This window comes from Rhea pennata, chromosome 4, assembly GCF_028389875.1.
Source record: "Rhea pennata isolate bPtePen1 chromosome 4, bPtePen1.pri, whole genome shotgun sequence".
NCBI classification, from domain to species: domain Eukaryota; kingdom Metazoa; phylum Chordata; class Aves; order Rheiformes; family Rheidae; genus Rhea; species Rhea pennata.
The window spans coordinates 13,038,302-13,063,304 of NC_084666.1; the positions used below are offsets into that span (position 1 = coordinate 13,038,302).

Genomic DNA, 25,003 nt, shown 5'->3' on the forward strand with positions numbered 1-25,003 from the left:
CAGCCGCCGCCGCCGCCCGCGCTCCGCGCAGGACGGAAGGTCACGGGGGCGGGGGCCTGCGCGCGGCCGGGCCGGCAGCCCGCGGCTCTGCCCGCTCGCCCAGCGCCCCGCAGCCTCCCGCCGCCGGCCGCTCACCTGCCGCCGAGCCCCCGCAGGCGGCGCCGCGCCGCGCCGCGCGGTGCCGCGGGCAGGGCCGCGCCGGGCCCCCGCAGGCGCCGCTGGCACCGGGGCGCCCCGGCCGGGCCCCCGGCCCCGCCCCCGGCCCTGCCTCGCCGCCCGCCGGCCCCCCGCCCGGCCCCCGGCGCTCCCGGCCGCCCCCTCCGCGGCCCCTCGCCGCGCTTCCTCCCCTCGCCCCGCGCCGGCCTCCCCGGCACGCTCCCGCGGCGCTGCGGCAGGCCGGGCCGGGCCGGGCCGAGCGGCGTGGCGGCGCACGCCGCCCCGGCCTCCCGGCGCCGGCCCCGCCACTTCGCGGGCCGCCGAGGGCCCGGCCCGCCCGGCCCCGCCGGGAGCGCAGCGCGGCGCCGGCCGCCGCCACCCGGCTCCCTCCCCGCCTTGCCGCGGGGCAGGCGGCGGCCGCCCCGCCCGCAGCGCTGCCCGGGCCCGCGGCGGGCATTTACCTGCCGTGGCGGCGCGGAGCGGGGCCCCGGGGCCTCTGGCAGCCGGAGGAGGCGGCGGACTCCGTCCCGCTGCTGCCGTCCCCGAGTGAGGCGGGCGGGACGGAGCCGGGACCTGCCCTGGGAGGCGTTACGTAAACCGGCGGCGGCGGCGGCGGCTCCCGCGCCACGGCGGGGGGGGGGGGGGGAGGGAGGGGGCCGGCCGCTCCGTCACCCGGCAACAGGACTCAGCGCCCCGGCGGACCGCGCCGCAGGCTCCGCCCCGTATCCTTCCGCCAGAGGGCGGCCCGGATCCCGCCGCCAGAGCGCGCGGGGCCGCGGCGGGGGGCGCTGGCGGCGGGGGGCGCTGGCGGCGGGGGGCGCTGGCGGCGGGGGGCGCTGGCGGCGGCCGGGCGGGCGGGCGCTGCGCTCCCCGCGGGCGCGTCGTGCCGCGTCCGCTGGGCCCGGGCGGCGGCGTGGCGGGGCCGCGGCGCAGGAAGGGCGGGGGGCGCCCCTTTGCCCCGGTTGCGCGGCTGCGCCAGGCGCCTGAGGAGAACAGGGCGGGCGCTGCGCAGTCACCGCCGGGGCGGGGAACGGCGCGGCGGGCGCGGGGCCGCCGCCGTGAGGGCGCTGGGAATCCCTCAGCCTGGGGGGCGAGCGAAGCGCATTGGCGCTCGATGAAAACCCGTCTGGAGGGGGAGAGAAGGAAAAGTTTCCTTTTAAAAGAAGATTCATTCACTTAAAAGTCTTTTATATATATATATATATATATATATATATATATAAAGTAGGCGAGTTGCTCGGGAGCTGCGAAACTTTTATTCCGATTGATTAAATGCCAGCGTCGTCAGAACTGTTTACACAACCGTGGAATAATGAGAGAGCAACGTTTTTAGCCTAGTGCATGTGCGAAAATAGGCCACTCTTAAGACTGGAAATAAGGCACCAAAGTACTAATTAAGCTTCTTAATTGGGAAAAATAATGTCTTTCTCGGGTGTATGTTAACTCCTCACGTTGCTCAGATACGTGAACACGTATAGGTGTCAGGACAGTCAATACTATGTAAGATGCCAAAGTTAGTGCTCTCTGTGCGTGTCCTAAGGGTTTTTCCCCTCTGCCCGCAGCTAGGTGTGTGGTTTCGGGGGTTCCGCGGCGCCGTGCGGCCTCTCACTTGGCTCGCTCGGTTTCTTCTGTGCCAAGTCTTCGGTCAAACACCATCCTGGAGCCACGCTCACCTCTGAAGAGATGGTTCCCCCCCCTCCTCCAAGGTATGGTCCCTCTTAGGCTTCCTCAACAAGTTATGCCTGTATATTAAAATAACTTAAAACATGAGTCTGAGCCAGAATAGTAACCGCTGCCTCCCTTCCCACCTGCTAATTTTTTGATACAAGCATAGCCTTACTCTATTTCCCTTTTTGTTTTAGCTAGGGTTTGTCTTTTTTAAATATGCTTTTTATTGTACACCTAATTTAGTACTAAATTTGATTTAGACTAACCAAATAAACTCACTTTTTTCCAGTATGCAGGATTCTGTAGCAACGTTAGCTACCGACATCGTCTGTTAAATGCTGCCTAGGCAGTAATTGATGTCATATGGACAGGCAGTTGATCTGTTCGGCTTCCTCCAAAACCTTGAACGAGTATTATGGGAAAGGTCTAGAGGGAAAGTAGTGCTTTAAAACCTGTGATAGGAGGGCAGAGTTGTACTCTGAGCTATTTAATTACTGATTAAGTTATTTTACTTTCCTGCTATGAACAGAAAAGCTTGGGGGAGAAATCCTGCAGGCTGTTTTCTGCTGAGTCATTCCGCTGGCTTATCGAAAGCCTTTCACCAGTGCTGTAACGCGACTCGCGCCCATCAGGATCAAATCCCCCTTTGTTCGCGTGCTCCGAACCTAAATTCCCCTTTTCAAGATAGAAATAAAATATAGTAAAATGTGGCGCACTTGGGATTTATCTTTAATAAAACCTGGCACCCATTTAAATCAGTTTCCATTCAGTCTTCACAAGGTGATGTATATCACTAACACAAATCCACTTGTCTTTATTTAACCCTTTATATGATCTGCTTGCTTCAGAAGTCATGTGAAGGGACAGGTGCTTGGGAAGATACCAAGCCTCCTGATGGAGGAAGCCAGAGCATGCAGACAAATCAGATTTTTATGAGTATCCACATAGCTGCTATGTGACATTTCAAATCAAAAGTTCTAGTTTCTTGGTCAGATCTCAGGAATACAGATAGTGGATTTTTTTTGTTTGCTTGTTTTTGTTTGTTTTTGTTTTCCTAAAAACCAACCAGGTTTCCTCTGGCAAGAATTTCAGAAACAGCTGGTACAGGACCATATGCCATGCTGGCACTGCTGTGAGCTTATTTCCCATTTGTCCTCCTGGTCAATCAAAGCTGCTCCACGTGCTGAAGGACAGCTGGTCCCTTGGCATGTGAAGCAGCTAATGAACTTTTCCTCCCCAAAACCATAGGGATAGAGCATGATAACTTACAAACCTGACTTTTCCTTTCTTAATTCTTTATCTGCTACCAAAGATGGAAGTTCTCTAAGGGATCTTTATTTATTGTCCATCTGAGACAATCTACGCACAGAGAGAGGAACTACGTGGGCATGCTTTGTACGTAGCTGCATTTATTTAGAAAATCAAGATCAAATGATCTGCATTGTAAAGAATGCTAAAACAAGTTTTAGTGACTGGTTGATTTGTGGTTTTAGCTGTTGTCAGCCTCAGCAAGTGGCACTTTCTCCCTTTTTCATTCTGACCCCTGCTGGAAAGGGTCTCAAATGAATTCCATATTCATTGTCATAATAATGAATTTTGTCATAAAGTGATCTTTATCATATAATATTTTTTCTATTAAGAAACATGCCAAAGGAGGAAGGCTAACATGCACAGCAGTTCAGCATTACATATTCATGGCTTGTAAGCATTTTACTGCCAGCTATACATCTTAGTTCCTTGAAATTGGTCAGTTTATAATATTCCCTAAAATTTCCTGCTATGTGCAATAAAAAGCTGATTTTTTCTGAGCAGAGGTTCTATATCAGTTAATTTTGAAATTCATGTTAAGCAATCATTAGACAGTCTGCTGTTGTTCACACTTCATAAACTGTTCACATAAAATGCTTGATAGAAACAATCTGCCCATTCAGCATTTTAGAAATGAAGATAGAGCAACATTCATGAGGGAATAAATGTGCTTTAAGAACAGAAAAGATCTTCTAAGTGTGCAGAATCTAAATCCAAATATGTACATTAATTTATAGTTATTTCTAAAATCCAGAAAAAGTCCTTAAGGTAATAAGGTGGCACATCCAACTGATATACAATATATTTTATTGGACATCATGATTTATGGTTTCAGAGGTATGTAATTATCTTTTTGAAACTACTTTGCTTCATTGCATGAAAGCTTGCATAACCCTTTTACTACTTCTTACAGTGGATTTCAGGTTTTGAGCTATGCCTCATGCAAAACATTCACACCTCCCAGAAGTAATAACTAGGTTCAAATGACACATTCAAAAGGCATTCCTCAGCAATAGATCAAGTTTCAGATTCCTTTTTACTGATCCCTCTTTCCTAATAATATCACTGCTCAGTGAAAAAGCCAGCTGTACTGTAGATACCCACTGTGTCAGAGGGCCACTTTGTAGTTAGCATGGAGGACCACATCTACTGCAGTGAATGGAAAGTAACTTTAAATTTTAGTAGGATCTGTTTCAGGCTACAGTTAGACCTTTTTCCTTTCAGACTTTGCTAGGACAGGTTTCAAAGTCATTAATAGGAACATACTGTTGTGATGAGTTTGGAAGACCTAGGGTCACCTGAAAAAATCAGTTACGTAATTCAAAGGAATGGTTTTTTTTTCTATTCAAGAAGACCTCATCAATTTAACGTCAAAGTGTGTATTTTTGCTCTATTTGAACAAAATTTCAGATTAGGCAGTGCTGTTCTGTAATAAGAAATGTCTGTTTTTGGTGATGTATTTCTTTGGGAGTCTACAATTTTTTTTAATTTAATATGCTTAAATATACTCCCCCCCCCCTGCCCTGCAGCATTAACAATTGGGAAACCATAATAATACCCTGAGATTATTTTGGGAAGTCCAAAATAATGCATGCACAGGACTGTGTCACAACATGCTGCTAGGTATATAAACTAAACCACCTGAAGTCTACCTTAAGAAATATTCATAGGAGATAGGAAGAACTTTAATAATTACTTACAGTACTTTGGACAAACAGCCAAGTAGTACAAAAGATAATGAAAGCTTTGTACTGCATAATGAATGTAAAACTCCAAATATGTAAATACAAACATTTGTAACAATAAACCAAGGAACAGCTTTCACTAGTAATGCAATGAAAAAGAGTACAGAATGTACAAAGTTATAAAAATGAAATGGTTTCCACAGGTGATGAAATATAAAGCAAGTGTTAACCTCTGATTGCATTTTAAGGATAATTAGTTACCGAAAAATGTACTGATGTCTCAAAATCTTATCATTTTATTTGTAAGGCATATGTAGAAGAATGTGATGTCATAATGAGGAACTAATTTAATTGCATTATATTTGTTGCTACATCAGCTATTGTCAAGCCATTAAGTTAATTACATGTTAAGTTTTAAATGAGATGAAGCACATTATGACATCTGGTTTTTTTTCTGTTTACTACAGCATTCCAGAATTACCATGTTGGAAATATCTGAGGTTTTGGCAGCTTGCTGTATTACAAATAGTTCATGAATACAATTAACCATCCTTGAGTAGCCTGCAGCAGCAGCATCCAATCCTTGCCTTACTCGTCAGAAATATAATTATTCTTCCACAGTAATTCCACCAAACATTTTTTGAGATACTGGCCTTACTCTCAGACAGTGAAAATACTGAAAATGGAGTTTTTCACATTATACTAGCTAACGATCTGGCCACAGCTTTTGGGATGACTGTAGTGAGATAGTAATTCCATCTTTATTAATGTTTTATATGAAATCAAAACTGAAAAAAACCCCACAAACAAAAATGTATTGAGTTCTTAAAGTAATTGCATTTAAAGTATCATTCTTTTCATCTAATGCATCAGCATTTTCTTAACACGAGTTCCTATTGCAGACCGTAGTAAAAGAAAAGATCTTTTATATCTTAATGGCTTATTGTACTGGCATTCTGACATTATGTTTTGGCTGATCAAAAAGCTTTTTATCTGATCCTGTGCTAAAGAACTGCAAAACAAAAATAATGCATGTTTTCAGACTTTTCACTTTAAAAAAAATGAAATACATTTCTTGAAAGCTGTGGCAGGTAAGTGAATCTCTATGTGTGATTTGTAGGCTGTAATAAACTGATGTTTATATATTTTGGTATATTTTTTGTGTGAACCAACTGTGTTTTATTGGTGTGGGAGCAGGAAGGAGAATGGTCATTGCAGCTTTCTGATAGAACTGGTACCTTAGGAAGGACTGTCAGTATAACAATTTATTTCATAGATGTTGAAGAACCATTAAGAGTGACTGATTAACATTAATGTCAGAAGTCCTTACAGAGGGTTCAGGTAGGATAGGAAAAAAGCTAAGTTTGACAAAAGCAGTGTTTGAAAAGCAGTATTGAATCCCATCAAAAGAAATTATTGTTTTGATCTTGGAAAAAAATCATTTTGAATTACATGCTGAGATCTAACACTTGAATTTCCAAAACTATAACCACACTAAGGAGAGTCTTCTAGCCTGTGTGATTGACTGCAGGGCTGGTATGCTGAAGTAGAAAGAACTGAGCAACGTGAGAGAAAGAAAGGATATTTTTCTGTCAAGAAGTAACTAGTATTTCCATACTTTGCAACTACATTGATGCCCTCTCCAAAATGTCTTTTGTGATAGTTTGCCTTGTAATTCTAACTGAATTATATTTAGGTACTAATTTCAAGAGTTACCCACTGGAACTTGTTGGAAAAGAGCAAAATTATTTGACTTTCCAAAGGCAAGTTAGATTTTGTATTTATATTATAAGGGTGCTTCCTAATGAGAGCTCTCTCCGTTGAGATGAAAACTCCTTGTTTTCTGATTTCATTAGGATTTTATATTACAGATGGATGTGTTTTTTTTGTGTATGATACTACTTCAATATCAAATCCCAAGAGATAAAAAAACAGGAATAGCTTTTGCTTTAGCTGGCCGAATGAAAATAGCTATCTTGATATTTTAAAAAAGCACATGTTTTTGCAGATGAAGAGGTCATTAAATAAAGGAATAGTTAAATGTCTAGATCCAGCCAGTCTTTCCAGGTATAGCAAAAGCTGAGATCTTTCTCCCTAACATTTTTTTTCTTTGAGACTGATTGTAGGCCCAGATAGATCATGAACGTACCATGATCAGATAACATTAGGAGGAGGCATAGACCAAGATAATGTGGTAGATGTGTACCAAAGAAGAATATTAGATGTCAGATTGGGGTACAACTGCATATCACAGATAAAAATAATCCTAGAAGACAGATCACTTAGGTTTTATTTTTTAAAGGGGTATAATGACTGCAATATCATTAAATAAGGGAATAGCTTATTTATCAGAACAAAGAAGCAGGTTTTTTTCCTAAAAGTCGATGTCAGTATTCATAGTGGTGAATCAGAGTTGGCAGACAAGGGCATTGCTTTCTGGCTTGTTGCAGTGTTTTGATTTTACAGATTTTTATTACTGGGAACACACCTTTACAAATGTGCATGCTTCTGTACATGAAACAGTACTGCATTGCAAAGTTTTTCATGAGGGAAATGAAATCCTTAAAAAACAAGCTGAAAACTCCTTGCATCACTGTTATGCGTAAAATGGGTTTCCATATCTGAAATTGAAGCATTCTTATGTCAAAATATTATTTGGCAAGCTTTCTTCCACAGTCAGTGAAAGATGTAAGCCTCCCTAAAAAGTAATTCAGGGTGCCAATGTAAGGCACCCACTTCTCTGTCCCAACTACTGAGGCTTGCCAGATGATTTAGTGCTCCCACATACTGAAATGGCGAACTACGAAGAACGAGCCCACTGAAAACACTATTGAGAATCATCTGAACAGTTGCTTTGCCAACAACGTCTCTGGCCACCAAGGTATTTTTTACTAGTAAATAGGGGCGCTGAGGGGCAGAGGCACAGAACTCTTCACATCTGTGTGGCTACACTTTCTGCTCTCCTCACTTCCAAAAGACAATGTGGCTGCATCCAGGCTTTCTAGCAGGGATGGTTCTTGGCGTGTGCTGTCCCCGAACGATGCCAGGTGGCATTTACTGGCAAAGACTGCGCAAATAGTTAAGTTCTGTGTAGTCCCGTGTTCAGTCCGTACCTTGCTCTTGTTTTATTTAGCACAGTAGACAAGTTCAGAATAGTATTGTGTGTCTTTGGAACCGGCAGCTACCAGTGGAGGCTGTGGCTGTGACAGCACTTTGCACAGTAAGCTGCTGATTAGTGTATTTGCCTTGGAAGGCAGAGACATCTGTTCTAGGACCTTAGCAGTCTTGCGTAAGTTGAACCCACTGACTCTGATTTTCCAAGGGAATGAGCAAATGGTAGAATATCCCAGGAGAGAGGCTGCTCTCCATCCTTCTTGTTGCAACCAGGTCTAAGAGAGGACTAACAAGAATGTAAAGAAAACAAACTCAAAGTGTCTATCTTGTTGCTGAAATGAAAAGTCCTTTGAAATGAAAAGTCTTGGAGTTCAGCCTCATTTCCAGTTATGTGTGTGTGATTTATCCAACTCTTTAATGCAAAATATAAATGCTATCATCTCATGAGTGAGTTACTGAGTGCTAGCAGGAGGGAAAATACGAACTTCATTCTAAGCTATTTTATAGGGCTGTTGGTTAGGGCAGTCTTCTGGAAGAGCTCTCTCCACAGGTGGAATAAGAGTGCTAATGTCAAAGGGGAGTGCTAAAATGAATTTGGGGCTAAATTCTGTGCTATTCATGAATGATAGGTGTGGGAATGGGTTCTCTAGGGATGAATTTAGGCACTTCTTTCTCAATTACAACCTTAAGAGTTCAGTTTGGGATATTTTTAAATGTAAGTGGGAGTCTTTGTAGAAAATTTTGCAATCCAGCATAGGAACTCTAGTGAATTTTAAGCTCTTCCAGGGACAGGCCTGAATAGCTCTCTTGAGTTTTAGTCATCGTGCAGACTGGAGCTACTATAGCTGACAGGAGGACTAATGGGCAGAGGAAGGTTTTTATAACTGAAATGCCTTATTTGCTCTCTCTTGTTAAAGGTTTGTGCATTTGGAAAAATACAGAAGGCATCTTCCCTGCATATAGTCACTCAGCGTCTGAATGAGGAAGTAAATTCCCGTATTTTGCATTCAACTTCTGAAAATACTTGATAGATTTTCCATGCTTATGTGCTACTTTTTTGTCTGCAAATGAGGTTGACCATTTATATTTTACTGGTCTTCATGTTACTTGTTTTATAGATTTACCACCAACTGTGTGCTAATGTATTGTGCAGTGAAAGTAAGGCATTCAGCTGCAGTTTCTTTGGATGTACTCATCGCTGCTTGTCATTACTTGTGACAACAGAAATTTGAAAACTGTTGTATGAACTAATGGCAGAAAGAAGTACTTCCTACTCTGAGAGCACTGCCCCATTTGTTTTACAAAGAAAACCTTAGCAATAGCTCAGCTGAAATTTAATAACTGCCTAATTTTACTGGTATCAATGTTCTCATCCAAAGTGAGTGAAAAGTGCTTTTTTTTTTGGTGATTTTTTGCAGATTTTGAGAGCATGACACTCTGTGTCAACTATTCTGCTTGCTATAGTTACATGAGCTGATAACAAGCTTCAGTGATTTCTTGCAGTTTTTTATATCCCTAGGTGCAGAGGTCATTTTAACTGCACACATTTTTCTGGCTCACCATCCCATTTCAAGGGTTCATTTGAAGCAGCTCTCATGGCAGGTAGCCAGGTTTTCAGTTTATGCAGTGGCAGGTTAAATCAGTATACTTCTTTGCTTCTGATGTTAATGTTGGGGGATTTTTTTTTTAATTCTGTAATACTTATGTTCTCCAATGCATTTCTCTTATTTTCCATGGTGGTAGGTTTTGTAATATCAGCTGATATTATATTCCTTTGGCACACCTATCATTTGCATGCACATAAAGCACTGAAGGTGCTCATTATTTTCAGCTAACAAGTAATCTTGTTCCTACTTAATTTGAGATACATTGTTCTCTGTATTCTAATTTTGGCTTTCACAGTTACTTGCCTCATTGCATTTGGATTACACTGTACTATGTTTTAATTCATCATCGTTAAAATCTGCAAGATAAAACGTCATAATAAACAGATACATAGATACAATCGCAACGGAAACATAAAAGCAAGTAGGTAGGTTAACATGATTTATCACCTGGAAAGTATGTCATCACAGGCATAGTGAACAGTATGGGACTGCTTTATTAAGTAGAAGCTCATCATTTCATGGATCTTACTAACTTCCCAGGGCTGAATAGAGAGGGTTGTATTGATGTGTTTCTGCACTCGCATGCAAGAGCTGGAGAACCCTCTCCAGACAGTCTTACTGCAGCAGCCACCCATTCTCAGAAGGAGGTGTGAAGGTTCATCAGAGGTTCACACACCTGCAATCGCCGCATTTTCACCCTGGAGCTGCTGCTGGCCAAATACGTCAGTGCGATTGCCAAGTGATGGCAAACTGCTCCTTCACATGGAAGCAGCAACTTCTGCTGAGGTTCGTGCACCTCCCGAGTTAGTCATTTCCTTTCATCTCCAGTCCAAGATTGTATAAGATGCTAATGATAGTATGAGAGGAATTGTCCTGTGGGCTGTATCTGGCTTGCACAACACCCACAGTAGTGTATCATATTTGCAGACAATATCAGTTACTGTTTGCTCAGGAAGAGATGAACCTAATCAAAGAAATAAGTTTCATAATTTAAGATATCTATTTGGGAAAGTTTTATCACACACAACTATGAATACTCCTTTCTTCTTGCATAAGGCTTGTTTCAGTTTTAGTCTTTTTTCCATGTGACATCAGCTTATCAAAAAGCCATTTGTACACTAAAATAGGAGGGAGTCCACAAGAGGTCATAGCAGAATAATTATATTGTATTGAAAATCTTGCTTCTGAAGATGACAAAACACAGTATGTTCTATATTTATTTTTCCTGAAGAACACATACACTGTGAGGCCCAATGCCTAGAAGGGTGCTGGGGGAAGGACCATGTGAGCTCTGCCCCACTCTGACCGAGGAGGACATGCATATAAGGTTTTAATAGCTTCCAGTCTCCAGCATTTTAACATTTTTTCGTGGACATCAAGAACGCACAGAATAATGACAGTATAGCCATTTTTTCAGTGATGTGGTAAAGTGTCAGAGATGATGCTCTGCAGAGAGGGTTGGTATATATTGATGTCTATAAATTAAACTGGTATTTTGGATAGGAGTGTCGGATGGCAGGTTTCAGCATTTCTCCATGTAAGCAGACACCATTTCCATGTGTTCTGGGAGGCTGCCCGAGTTCTTGAAGTTGAATGATAAGGGAGTGTGGGTTGTGGGGCACTAAGATAATGCGGAGTCATCTGCAGGGTATGGAAAGGGTGGAGCTACTGAACTTACTGTGTCACAAATGTTGAATATTTAAGTTGTCTCAATGTTATTTAATACATTTTTCAGAGTCTCAAGACCTCGCAGATCTCTTTTTGTGAATTCCCTGGAGGCTGTGTCCCAGTTGTTATGAAATACGGGTTTATCATAATAAATATCGCATCAGGAATGCATGTTGTTAAGCTGCTCCTTTTTAAAAACTTACATGTACATTAAGCTTTAAATGTGTGCTTAGATCTCCTTGATTCCCTTGGGATTTTATCACAGGTTAAAGTTGCTTCCTGAATTAGGGCCAGAAAGATACAAAACTTGAAACTAATTGAACAGGAGGAACACTGCTCATTAAGAACTCAGTCCGCTCCTGTGAACCATATATACATTGGCAATATCATTTTCATATAGATATGGGCAAAATTAGAGATTTCTAAAAATACTTCGTAATTTGCAAAGGGTTTTCAGATAACAGCAGAGCCTGAGATTAAGGGAATTTCTAAGAGAAAGAGGGGAGTACATCAGAGGCTGCATCTGAACATCCTTGAACTGAGAAGTCATTGAATTTGGAGAACTAATTCAAATCCACCTCTTCAGCAAACATGATCTGAAATGATCAGAAGATGCTGGGGCGATGTCCAAATGATAATAAAACAAACAAAAAAAACCAGATATTTCATGACATGCATACTGCAAACAGCACAGTAAAACAGCAAATGAGACCTTTAAATACTGGAAGGAGTTACCAGGACTTGCAGAAGGAACTGTTTCTTGACTTAAAAAGTTTCTATCTTGTAGAAAATAATGTATTATTACAAATCAAAGTTTTGGTGCTATGTAAGAAGATTTTCTTACATTTAACAAGAGAAAAAGGTGTAGGAAATACAGAAAAAAGAAAGGAGCAGTCCATTTTGAAATTAAGTAATTCAGCAGGGAAGAGCGTTATTGAAATGTAGCCTTTAGTTTCTTTTCTATGCTGTATCAACAAAAATGTGGTAATACAAACAGCTCAAATATGAAACAATATGTAATTAATATGCATAAATTTAGCCAGAATATACAAAAATAGAGACAACCGTAAGACAGAAATAGAGACAATTCCCACTTTGATTAATTTGTATCCTGATTTTAATTAAGCAAGAGAAGTTAATGTCTCACACTTAATATACAAATACCTGGGACTAAATTCTGTTTCTTTCATTCCAGTTTACTCATATTTGACACATTACAGATCTAAAGAAGTATAACAGAGACCAAATATGATCTTTCTGTGGCAGAACAGTATTTTCACATGTGAACAATTTTATTTCTGTGCTTGACACTTTACATAAAGGATGCATCATGTGCTAGATATTTCTGAAAAGCAAAACTTTAATTCTTTTTTTCACTTTAATTGTAATAAATTTACTAGGAAGGCACAGCAAGATACAATGGGCTTCAAATCCTGGCTCGGATGGTTAGATCCCATGTCTACATACTATTTTTCCTAAGTTTCAGTATATTGCAGCCACCCAGTGCACAATGCATTCAGTTCACTGTTTCATTTGATGAATCTAGTTATAGTGTCAGAAACAAGGTTACTCAGTGATTCAGCCTAGTGAATTACTGGTAGCAATTGGTAATGGAATTACTTGTAGCAATTTCTATATAAATACATAATGAGGGGAATCTTTGAAAAGAGGTAATGTTGTTGAGCAGATCCATTTGGATATTCAAGATATAAATAGGACTGAAATGCGTTTTATTGATGTATTCTGTATAAAAAATTGCATTTTCTTTAATGTGGATTTTAAAAAAATTAATACCCCAAACTGTAGTATCACATTCAGGAATTTGGAGCTTTGAACTTGATTTGAGATCCGAACTCAGATTTGGAGACAAAATTAGTAAATGATCGAATAAGCATACAGACCTGAAATTCCTCCCTTTGATGGGGGCTATTGTCCAAGAAAAGAAAAAGATTAATAGAAAGCACCCTCAAAGCGCTTTACAAATTGGTCTTATCTCATTTTATGAAGGAAGAAATGGTGAGACAAGGAGATAAAGTGATTTAGCAAAGGTTTCACCGCAGGCCAGAGGCAGGGTTACAAGCAGAAGCCTGGTCTCTTCTGCCTGCTCCAGCGGTCCGTGCGCCAGCGCCACGGGGCTCCGCCGCGATCGCCTCCTTCGGCGAGTAGGAGCGAGTTTCCACTGCAATGCCCCGTGCGCCTTCCACATACGCTTGCATATTCCCTTACTTCCTCTGATTGAAAAAAAAAAATCCTTCATTTTTTGAAATGAGAAACTGGAACATTACGGTAAAATTAGTGCTTGGCAGAAGTGTTTATCCCTCTGTGACCTTTTCCTGTGTTCTTAAATGTTCAGCGTCTCTCCCTCCAGCCTTAATGATTCCCTTTTTGTTCACGTTCAGAGAATCAGTTCAGACTGATCCAAGTACTTTTGCAGGCAGCAGATAAATGAATACATTGCATTTGACTGCAAATGCTAGTTAAGTCATAAGATGCTCATACATAAAAGGCTCTATCCTAAACAAGGGTCCATGCATTTCGCTTCTCCCTTCCCCTCCTTCTTCTTGCATGCACTAGGGGTAAGATTCATTCCTTAACATTTATTTCTGAAACAGAGAATCTGGTCTCCACAAATCATGTACCAATTTAATTACGTTATCTGTGCAGGTCACGTACCAATGCTATCTGAGCTGTCTGAATTTTTACAACCCACTTGCTTGTACTGCTTAAACTGATGAACAGCTTTATTGGTCCAAAGGTGTTTTACACTAGTATTGCTGATTTTCCTTCTGGTAAGGAAAATAAGCTATTCTGACATAACTCCATCTAAACTGGAGATGTTATACAGCTTTAACTATAGTAGTATATTAAGGTCAGCACAACTTTCTACTGTAAAAAAGGCCCATATTTCAGAGCTGTGGTTAGGTTGACTCTGTTTTCCAAAAGCTCTGCCTACAGAATATGCACAACCAGTGTAACTAGTTATGTTTTAATAAATAATAATGGTAAAGGTATCTAATTACAGTTGTTCACCTTGGCATTTCCTGTGTTCCTCCCAGAGAGTGACTAAGCGCTGCTGATCACCCTGCGGAGCCCATTACGAGCTGCGGAGTGTCATTAGGGCCAGTTCGAGGTAATTTTGGCAATTATCATATATGTCATTTCATAGTTGTGGGCTGCAGACAAGTAAGCGCTGTCATCCAGAAGAAAAGTACCGTCTGCAGTCTCTTTCCAGGGCTCAGTGAGGCAAATGCTTCCTCCCAGGTGCAGCTTCTGTGGCTGTGAATAGCGTCCCTGGTTTTAAAGGGGTTGTGCTGGGCAGAAAGTGTTTGCAGAATCGATGCCTCGGTCAGCATGCCTGCGTGGTTAACCCTGCTCTCTCCGAACGTGCCTGCAGGGTGCTACACGGGTCTCATGATTCTGCACAGGCAGGTTAGCGCCTCTCTTGAAAATGCATTGCGTTTCAGTTTTTAAAAAGCTCAGACAAGCAAAAACCCGCTGTTACGCTTACTCCAAGGTGTGTTACGGCGCTTTATGATGGATGTAGTGGTCAGAATGTCACACACCCAAAAACATCAACAGAACTGTACCAATAATGAAGTAACAAAGTTCTCAAATCTTGTTATATAGTGTGATCTAGAAACTAGGGGTTACATTTACTGCTAGAATGAGTAGACAGCATTCACTGATGTCAAAAACTAAGACAGAATGGAGAAAAATCCTGTAGAAAATAGGACTTCTATGGAAAAAGTGTTGACACAAATAACCTTTGCCTTGTTTTCTTTCTTTCTCTTTACATGCAGCCTGCTCTTCTTCTCTGTTTCCGCACTGTCCCCTTGCCGTCATCTTTTGTTGTCTACACCCCTTTATGCAGCACTAGATCCAAGTTTTGCCTGTTACAGCCAAATCGGTGTGGTTTGTTGAGTGCCTCTCTCCATCACAAGTCAGCTACAGGACTTCGGCTCTTAATGTCCACCCCCCCCATGCTTAAACCTTTACAGATCATTAAGGAGTTTAGCTATGAAGCTTACATGCTCTGCCTGGTAAGAGGAAATGCCTTTGAAGGCATCTGCTGCCTTTCCTGGAGCCACCTCCACCGAGCTCCAAGAAAATAAATAGCATGTCTCTGCTGTCCCAATGAGCTGCTGTGAATTTTGCACCTGCTTCTCATCTTCCCTCGTCCCCAAATCCTACCTGCCAGTGCACCTCAGATTCATCTGACACTTGACAGCAGCCTCCACAGATGAGAAATTCAAATGCGGATGATAGCCTTGTCCATACCTGAGCTCCACCTCTCCGTAAGAGGTCTGGAGACCTCCAGAATGAGAATGTAGTTGGTGTACAGCACTTGGCTCACAATTTTATATTTTGGCAGTGATACTAAAAACAGAATCACTTTGTAAAGAACCAGTTTTCCAGAAAATGTTTCCAAGAAGGCAAAGTTATCCTGCAGCAGTGGTGAATTACATTAACTTAATTATATATTTATTCTACCAATTGTAATCATCAAAAGCTAATCCTCAACACAATCAATATGTGCTGCCAGTCCCTTCACTTTATATGCACATAAATAAGAGTATAAGGAGATGCTATTAGTATTATATATGATGAGGTTAATGAAGCCTTCGATAATACTTCACATGGCATTTTTCATAACTGAGGTGCATTTAAGCACCAATAAATATACGTATAATTGCAAATGGCAACTGCTTACTAGCAGCAGTTTAGTAGAAAATAATTTGGAGACTGGAGAAAAAAAAAACACACGCGTCACCAACAGCTGTTTGCACAAAAGCAAGCAGCTTCTGGGGAGCGAGGGAGAGGAACTGTGCATGTAAAGAGACCAAGCAGTCCTGCTGCATTACTTAGCACTTTTAACATCTGAACATAACATCTACTAGTGTCCAGTGGACAGTGTGGACCAGTTAGAGCAGGAGTCCAAAGATGAGCCGCAGGATGGATTGCCTTTCCGAAGTGCCCAGGGCCAAAGCTGCTGAGATGCTATAGAGAAATTCACTGTGTGCGTGTTCTCATCCACCTTATGTGCCTAAGTGTGCGTGAGACTTCAGATGCTGCTACAAGCAGAGAGGGGATGACTTTCTTTCACGGGCAGACAAATTATCCCGAGTAAATGGGAACATCCGAGACGTGAATTTTAGCAAACAGCTCTTGGGTGTGCGGCATCCCCTTCAGTGTGCCAAGTGTCCAGAGAATTAAGGATGAGGGAAAAAGAGCTTTGGTGCTTTAATAAGGAGAGGGCTTTGCAGCAAAAGAAACGTTTCACTTCCCTTAATTCAGTACCCTTAGTAAGGACAGAATGAGCATTAGGAAGAAATGGAATAAAGTATGAAGCCAGAGCTGGAAATTCATCTGACTGAGAACAGATCCAGAGGATCTTTTTATCATCAAAATTTGTTATGTAGCCGGAGTTAAAGATTTTTTTAAAAAATAATACACTTTTGAAACTAACTGTGTTCACAACTGCAAAGAACATGCTTAGCAAGAACAGAAGTGCTTCGCTGCCGTTCCTTATAAGGGAAAAAGGGGATGACACGGCCGTCTCTGACTGAAAACAAGTTCCTTTTTTTCTCTCATGTTTATTGTCAAAGTTTAGCAAACTTCATTTGCATTCACTTCTCCCAAGGCTTAGAAATTTCCTGATAGTTTTGTCGCTTGCAGCCAAACCCTTGGGCCATGAAATGCAGCGCTGCCAGCTCATCAAAACGCGGGCTGAGCATTTACTGTGCAAAAACGGAGAGCAAACGAACCGATTCCGACTGCGTGGCAGTCGGATGTTCGCTTGTGCTTGGGAATCACCACCGTTTTCAAAACCTTACCGGGGAAGGTGCCCTGCAGAGCAGCGCGCCCTGCACCCCTCGAGTCAGCGTGCTGCTTTCCATCCTCCCCAGGCGCTGCTGATCCCGGGCACGACGACGCTCCAGGGGCGCCCGGGGCGCCGCGGCACCGGCCCCGCACCGCCGCTCCTCCTCTTCGTCCAGCAAACAAATAACTCGAAACGAATAACTGAGAGAGCTTGAAAATGCTCCCCCTGCAAGCGCTGGGACTGCTAGCAGCAGAGACCCATTTCTCTCCTATTTTTATATGCAGCTATATATTTGCACCTGTTTCGCTAATATCGTAGTAGGAGCATTTTTAGAGCATTTTTATACAGATGCAAAAACATTTGTACTCACAGCTTTGAACATCCAAAACCAGGAAATGTGACCGTAGTTTATTTCTGTATGCACAGAGGTGCTTGCAGAAAGATCCTCCGTGAAAGTTAACAGCTGTGTGCTCCTCTGCTCTAACTATTGCTGCCAAATTAATCCTGTGCATTGCAGGGGCTCCTAAAGGCTCTAGTCCGAAATCAGGTCTCCCCGGCAGGAATATCAGTGGCTCCAGAAAAACGTGTCCCGCTGGGGGCCAGCGCTGGCGATAGCTGGTCACTGCCTGTGGCTGGCTGGTCACCCAGACCCCTCCTGGTGCGGCTGGCCGCCGTGGGCCCAGGTGAGGGGCCTAAGGGGCTGGTCAACATTTAGGTGCTTACGTGCATTTTTTTTAATCTGTTGACAAAAATCTCTAAAAACGTGAGTAGGATTTAAGCCATGAAAAATGGAAAATGTCACTTATAAGCAAAAAAGAAGGCATCGAAGCAGCAGGAAATACAGGTATGTGATAATGCACATAAAACTGCCATTTCTGGAAAAATAGAGCTCGGAAAGCGACGTGCCACCGCTCCCCGTTGCCTGCGCGTTGCAGCGGCAGGGCACCGCCGGAAGGCGCCGGCCAAAGCCTGAAGTATCGGAGCAGCTACGCAGGACGCGAGCCGGGAGCCGTGCCGGGAGGAGGGGAAGGAGGCGCACGGAGCGAGGCCGGTGCCGATGCCGTCTCGGAGACGCCAGCGTCGCTCGAGCTTCTCCTTTCGCTTTCCCTCGGCAGAAACCTGGCGCTCCAGAGCCGAACGCTTCTCTCCGCAGCTGCCGCTCTGGTGCTTGAGTCCGGCCTTGAACCGGAGATTCGCAGAAATTGAAAGAAGCCTCTCCGCTTCGCTCCTCGTTTGGTGGGAAAATACGCGGCGTAGGTTAAAACGTTTACTTTCTGTTTCTTTTTCCAAAATTCCCTCTGTTTTTACCAGGTTTTGGAATAGCCAAAATCCCAAGTACTCTACTCCTTTGAAAATGTTTCCTCTTTTCCGCCCAGACCTTTAATTTCTAGCAACAATCACCGATCCCTGTTTAAATATCCCACGGAGAATTAAATACCATGAAGACCTTAGAGGCGAGAGAGACTCCAAACTGCGGACGGGCTTTGCTGGAGCCGGTAGGAAAACGCGCTCCGCTGTTAGTGCCGCCATGGAGCGGCTCCCCGCGGCGAGGAATCCCCCTCCCGCGCCCGCCCGAGAGCCGCCTCTGCAGGCGCCTCGACCGCAAAGGGCCCGGCGCGAAGGCGCACGTGCGCACAGCCGAGCCCACGTCTGCAAAACTGCAAAGGAGGGGGAAAAATTTGCCCGTTTTCAACATTCCTTTGCCTCTGCTCGGAATGACTCATCTAGACGCGCAAATTCTGAAAATACAAGAAATGGCCCATTAATGTGCACATAGAGAAGCGCGTAGCAATGACACAAAACCTGATTCTGCGTCAGGAGGTATCATATAATTACAGGGTCAATTTTTGGGGAGATGAAAGAGGCAATTCTTCAGAAATTCAGTTCTATGCAAACCTCAAAGCTACTGCATAATATCACATACTGGTTTCCCCCCTGCTAGACTGGTTATACTCGTCAGGAAAAGTCTTTTTTGTTTTTAAATAATGTCTTTAGTTGTACAATTGCTTCTTGGAGAATTAAGGCAATAACAGTATATTTAAACCTGGGTGACCAGGTAATGCTAAAATATGGCTATGGCACCGTAGTTCAGGTTATTGCAGGTGTAACGGGAAAAGTATGTTTTCTCCTGACTTTGTAAAGTGTTAACTCTTTTCCGAGCACGGCTGTGTCTTCCCTGCAGTGGCCTGTTTACTTTTTTGCAGCCACTGTGCTGAGTCTTGTGACTACGAGCCTGGGATGAGGTAATTTATTTTAAAAGTAAATCTGAAGACTGTCACCACGTTTGAACTGTCTCTTGGAAGACTCATCTGCAGGGAGTCCAGCGCAGGGCTACGAAGATGACCAGAGGGCTGGAGCACCTGCCCTGTGAGGAACGGCTGCGAGAGCTGGGCCTCTTCAGCCTGGGGAAGAGGAGACTGAGGGGGGATCTGATCAATGTGTACAAGCACCTGAAGGGAGGGTGTCAAGGGGACAGGGACAAACTCTTTTCAGCTCTCCCGTGTGACAGGCAATGGGCAGAAGTTGAAGCACAGGCAGTTCCGCCTGACCGTGAGGGGGAATTTCTTCCCTGTGAGAGTGACGGAGCACTGGACCAGGCTGCCCAGAGAGGTGGTGGAGTCTCCTTCTCTGGAGATGTTCAAGGCCTGCCTGGATGCAACCCTGTCTACCATGCTGTAGGTGACCCTGCTGAGCAGGGAGGTTGGACTAGATGATCTCCAGAGGTCCCTTCCGACCTTACTGATTCTGTGATTCTTTGATGATCTTTTCAGTTTCAGTTTCCTCCTCAAGAGCCAGGAAGGGAAAGAGGCGAGTCATAGTTTTTAAGTAAACGTGAGCATTTCTCAAGGATTCTCCAGGAATTTATATTTTCCAGTGGAATTTCAGACCTCCGGGCATCCACTCGAGCTGCCGCCTCTTCACGCCAAGCAGCCGCGTGGGTGATCACGAGTGTTTTCATGGCTCCCTGTATTCCTGTCCGCGGTGCAGCTGACTTTCGCGACAGATGTAGCAATCGATGTGCGGGGCCAGGAGCCGCGCGAACGCAGCAAGCAGCCAGGTGGGGACAGGACCTGTGCACAAAAAAACCCCCAACTGTCTCTCTCCTGGCGAAGGAGGTTGTTAACCGCACGCGCGGCTGTTCTGGGCGCCCCGCGACACCTCCGCTCGGCGCCGCGCGGCTCGGCCGGCTGCGTCGCGGCCGCCGCGCTCCGGGGCTCGCGCGCGCCGCCGGGGCAGCGACGGCTCCGCGGAGGAGAGGCCGGCGGGGCGCGAGGGCGAGGGGGCCGCGCGCCCGCCGCGCCGGGAAGCCTGGTGCTCGTCGCCCGTCCGCTCTCCTTGGCACGGCGGGGTCGTTCCGGCTCGACGGGATGAGGTTGACAGAGACGCTTTGGCTTTCACTTTGCAACCAGCAAGAGAGCAATACGTTTGAGCTAAAAATAAAATATTTTGCTTGTGAAACACTTGCTTGGACAACCCTGGAAAGAGAAAACCCTGTTACTTCTTGTTCTGTTCTTAAAAATAGTAAAGCACCAAGTTCAGGCTGCCTGCTCTGTCACGAACATCAGACTCAGTCCTGATTAGATTTTTTTCTCAGCAAACAGGTCAAGGTACCAGGAAATAAATTCCCTGAAACTTCAACAATATTAGAGTTGCATAGGTAATGTATGTCACATGAGCATGAATTATTTGTACATTTGTTTCGATCTGATGTGTTAAATACCCTCTTTTGGAAACTCTGATTGATTGAAGTGACATCAGACCTCAGGTATTTTAATGTCCTCCTGCAGTGGAGCTCCCCCAGAACGTTTTGCTCAAACTGCAAACCCAAACTTTTCAACCAAAATGAACTGAGTGTTACATGTCTCCAAGATACTCTGTTTCCACAGGTCTGGAAAACTCAGGCAGGACAGAGCAGAATGAGCCCCGCCGCACAGAGCCAGGTGAAACCGCAGGTGTAATGGAGAACTGAAGAACTCAAAGCAGGGAAGAGAGAGCCTTGGCCGGTGCCTGCAGCCGCTTGGGTGCAACTCTTCCTGATGGACGCAAGGGCCACGGGTGCCTTGACTCCTATTGTTCAAGCTTGTCCCTGATCTTACTTTGCCAACATTCAGCATAATCCGTGTTTCATCATCAGGACGCTCTTGGACGACCCCACAGTGCTGCTAATTCAGAATATCTTGATGGCTGTAGTTGGCCCCAAAAGCAGGTTGAGAAGTCCTCAGCCCTCCTGCACATTTTAGTCCTGCCCCTTTGGTTTCTCTTCCATTTTTCCTGTCTGCTTCCAGGGAAATAAAAATCAAGGAGGTGTTCACAGCCCGCTCCTCCCCTCCAAGAGGTGCTGAGGAGGGGACGGGGCAGCATTCCCGTGGGAGCAGGGGCCCGGAGAAGCAGGGGCCAGGCTCGCCGCGGCCCCTGGTCAGCCTGATGTGCACGCCGCCTGCCTCTGCCCCCGCCAAGCCCGGCCTGGAAAAGCGAGGCATTGCGCCGTGGAAAAGCCCAGAGGCTTTCGAGGGGGGAACGGGTGGTCAGATGGATTACAGGGCAGCAGAGAAAGAGGAAACCCAGAAAAGCGGCAGCTGATTCGCACACAAATCAGCAGAATCTGCTCCTGGCCAGCCAGAGCGCTGAACTATCCATCCCCAACCTGGACAGTGTCCAAATTCCTCACTGCAGATCCAACTTATCTAATTAAATGAGTTTTGGAGGCTTTGCTTCTCTGCATGCCTCCCCAGAGTTATTTTGCAAGAATGTAGGGAGTTGTCACTTATACCAAAAAAAGCAGCTACCGTTCCCTGTGCAAATGCTGCCTCTGCTGCGTTTGGCAGCGCTGTGCGGCCACCAGCCACCACACAGCTCTCAGGCCCCCCTATTCACTTTTTTTTTAATTTTTATAATCATCGCCCAAGACTACATTCGAGGCAAGATGCTTGTCATCCAAGTTTGAGTCTGTGCTGCGGATGTCACGTAAGGCCACAGTTATTTCTGGTTACCCCTTTCAAGGTCCAGCTGAACGTCCTCCCGCAAAGGCCAGCGGCAGCAGGGTACGTCATATATGGAAATGGTCTCGGTTTCTTTCTTGCATCCGCCGCCAGCCCCAGCCCGAGAGACGACACTGTCCAAATAGCCGTAGCCGGGCGCTTGTTAGGGACGGGCCACGAGGGACCCGCGCGCGGCCCCGGCACGCGGGACGGTCCTGCCGCTGCTTTCCCCTCGGCGGGAGGGCTTTGGTGGCCGGCGCGGCCCCCCCCCTCCGGCCGTGCCCCCGCTGCACCCTGCCAGCGCAAGCAGGACGGGCTCTACACGCGAAAGCAGGTTTCCTGCATGAGAGGGACGCGGGGCGCGCGTTGTCGGTACGCTTTTAGCGCTTGCTGATTCGGAGGGTTCCCGCGGGCCGCCGCCGAGGAGGGGCAGCGGCGCCCGCCTGCGGGCCCCGGGCCGGGCGCTTGCTTTAACCACGTGTCGCCGGCTTCAGCACAGCCCGGGTTTTCTGCCGTTGTTTACAGGCGGCGTTGTGACCTCCGTGCACGGACTCTGGATTTCCTCTGGTTTTCAGGAGGCGAGAGCTCACGCCTCTCACCGCTGCTCTCGGCGGGAGGGTGCCCGGGCACTGCGGTGGGTCCCGGCTCGGCTCCCGGCAGCCTTGGCGTGCCAGCGCTGGGAGAAGGCTGGGGGCCCCCGCCTCATCCCCTCGGAAAGAAGTCCTGGTCATTTTGCCTCCAAATCCGTTTTCAGGTTTCAGGCCCTGTTAACCAGGATTTCTGGTACAATCTCAAGCAGCTCAACAGGTTGAAAAGCCTGGCTGATATAACTATACCAGTTACCCTTTGAGATGCAATTAACACTAGTAGGAACTAACATTTACTGTTATTTTATTATCTGCCTCTCCTTTACAGCGCTTATCTTACTCAGCCCTAGAAGTAGCATCTCCTGCTCTTCCATATATCTACTGCAAACACTCTTAAAATTTTTTCTGTTCTAATTTCTGCTATCACCGACTGTATTTGCAAGAATAAAATTCCTCCATTCCTGGATGGCTGTAGAGGGTACGTCCAGGGCTCCTTCTGGCAGCTCTCCAAGTATCCAGCTTTGGGAGTGCTTCTCCTTAGCATCCTCACTTCTCCATTCCTCCCATCAGGCTGCAAGGCGGCGCGGGGGAGAGAAGACGCCCCTGTCCCTGCCTCCGAGCTGGGGCACGGAGGGACGATGACGGATGTGTCCTGCTAAGCATTCAGCAGCATGCCGCTCCTCCTCCTGCGTTCGATAGCATGTCAATAGCGACGACCATAACGTTGTGTTTTAAAGAATTTTAGGACTTGTCCGTGCTGGAATTGAGGATAGAAACACAGCGGCAGCAGTGCCACTTACGGCTCTTTTTTAAGATATTACCAGGAAGGCATTCCCCCATGCTCCTGAAACGTCAGTTTAGTGAACTTGGCATATATAAGCTGTGTATGTATAAGGATTTATAAGATGGGAAAGAATTAAATTACTTTTACTTAAAAAAAAATCAGACTATTTTGTTAAACCTAGTAATAAAGAGAAGCATCAAGCCTGATCTTCTCAATTTCCCTGCAAATCTATGAGTGAACCAAGGCAATAACCTGAGAATGTTTTTATCCATTTTTAACACACAGACTTGCATAGCATGTATTACTCTGAAGTGAATGTGCTTTCTCATTAGAGTTATCTCCTTTTCCCCCAAATACTCTAGAAAGCAATGCTGTAAGCTGTAAAAGTACAGCATGACCCAGTCCTACCTGCTACTAGAGAAAGCTGTCGTTGTCCTTGGGGCACAAGCTTTATCCTGGGGTCGGGATAACTGGGCTTGAGAGAGCACCCTGAGAGTGGAAAAAGGTTACAAGCAAAAAACCTTGAGCCACAGCATCAGACCTGCAAGTACCCAAGGTTATCAGTATTCTGGTCTTTTTTTTACTTGGCATAGATTTTTTTTAACTCACACAGATCAGGGGAGATAGACAACTTGGGTTCCATTTGGGGGTAAAATACGCTTTTGATTGCTCAAAGTAGTCAAGATTATGCACCTCTTCCATCAGACAACTACTTGGAAAAAAAAATCTGTGTGCATGTGCATTTACCACAAAACCATGAGTCTAGATGTCTAGGAATTAAGGAAAGGAGCAAAGGAGATCATGGATGGTTGAGCTTTCTAACACAGTCACTTCAAGTCCTAGTTTCTCAATAACTGAGGAAAAAGAAGAGATCTTTGAGGGTTCTGTGAAAAGCTGAAGTATCCCACCAACACTTTGAAGTGCACAGCATCCAAACAAGTCCTCTTGTATTTTGTTTGGGGAAGTTTCTGATTTGGGCAAGGGAAAAAGCAGTGAACTGACTCATAGGACAACTGACCCTTGAGAATATGACTGCTGAAAGGGAAAGAGACTGTTCCCCTTTCATATTAATTTTAACATTCTGCTCTGAATATTAGAAAGTACATTTGCAACAGATGTTTCATTGGGAGAAACCTCTTTAATCCCTTCCTTCAGGCTAAATAGCTTTACAAAATCCTCCCAGGGCTTTGATAACCCAGTAAAAATAACAGCTGAGCTACAGATGATCACTAATCTTGCTGCATGCATTTGATCACAAAATGGACCTCTAGTAATTTCTCACATTTAATGGATTTTTGCTTCAATATGACATAAGTTGCACTTTTAAATTCTCCTGATACAAACTAAGAAACCAGAAGATTGACTACATGCTTGGGTCCTCAAACAGAAACCACTCTGAATGAGTATAGTATATAATAGCAAGATGAGTATAGTATATAATAGGTTAAATTATTTCAGGGTTTGCATAAGAGTGAGATAATGTGTTTTAATAAGCAAGATTTTACTCCATTAGATTAGGAAAAAGAAATCTCTGTATCCCAAATTATATATTCATATTGGGATCTATATTGAATGAATACCTCAATCACTGGAAGCAACAAGGTCAGACTCAGGGCAGCATGGAGA

At 45.0% G+C, this 25,003-nt stretch overlaps 1 protein-coding gene and 1 long non-coding RNA gene across 4 annotated transcripts in view; one reads left to right on the forward strand and one right to left on the reverse strand.

Annotated features, from left to right (window-relative positions):
• The window catches only part of KIAA0232 (KIAA0232 ortholog), a 68,410-nt gene extending 67,668 nt beyond the window's left edge, over nucleotides 1-742 (reverse strand). For 2 of the 3 annotated variants that reach the window (XM_062575307.1, XM_062575310.1), the window contains exon 1: nucleotides 618-742. The gene's annotated coding sequence lies outside the window, so the exon portion shown is untranslated. Of the gene's footprint in view, nucleotides 1-135; nucleotides 172-617 lie in introns of those variants that run through there. The other variant, XM_062575309.1, reaches the window with a different exon arrangement.
• A 322-nt stretch (nucleotides 743-1,064) lies between these two features.
• On the forward strand, nucleotides 1,065-11,373 carry LOC134139804 (uncharacterized). Its single transcript, XR_009958267.1, has 4 exons — nucleotides 1,065-1,862; nucleotides 5,285-5,908; nucleotides 8,849-10,324; nucleotides 11,274-11,373. It is a non-coding gene; the product is annotated as an uncharacterized LOC134139804 (long non-coding RNA).
• Nucleotides 11,374-25,003: the final 13,630 nt, after the last annotated feature.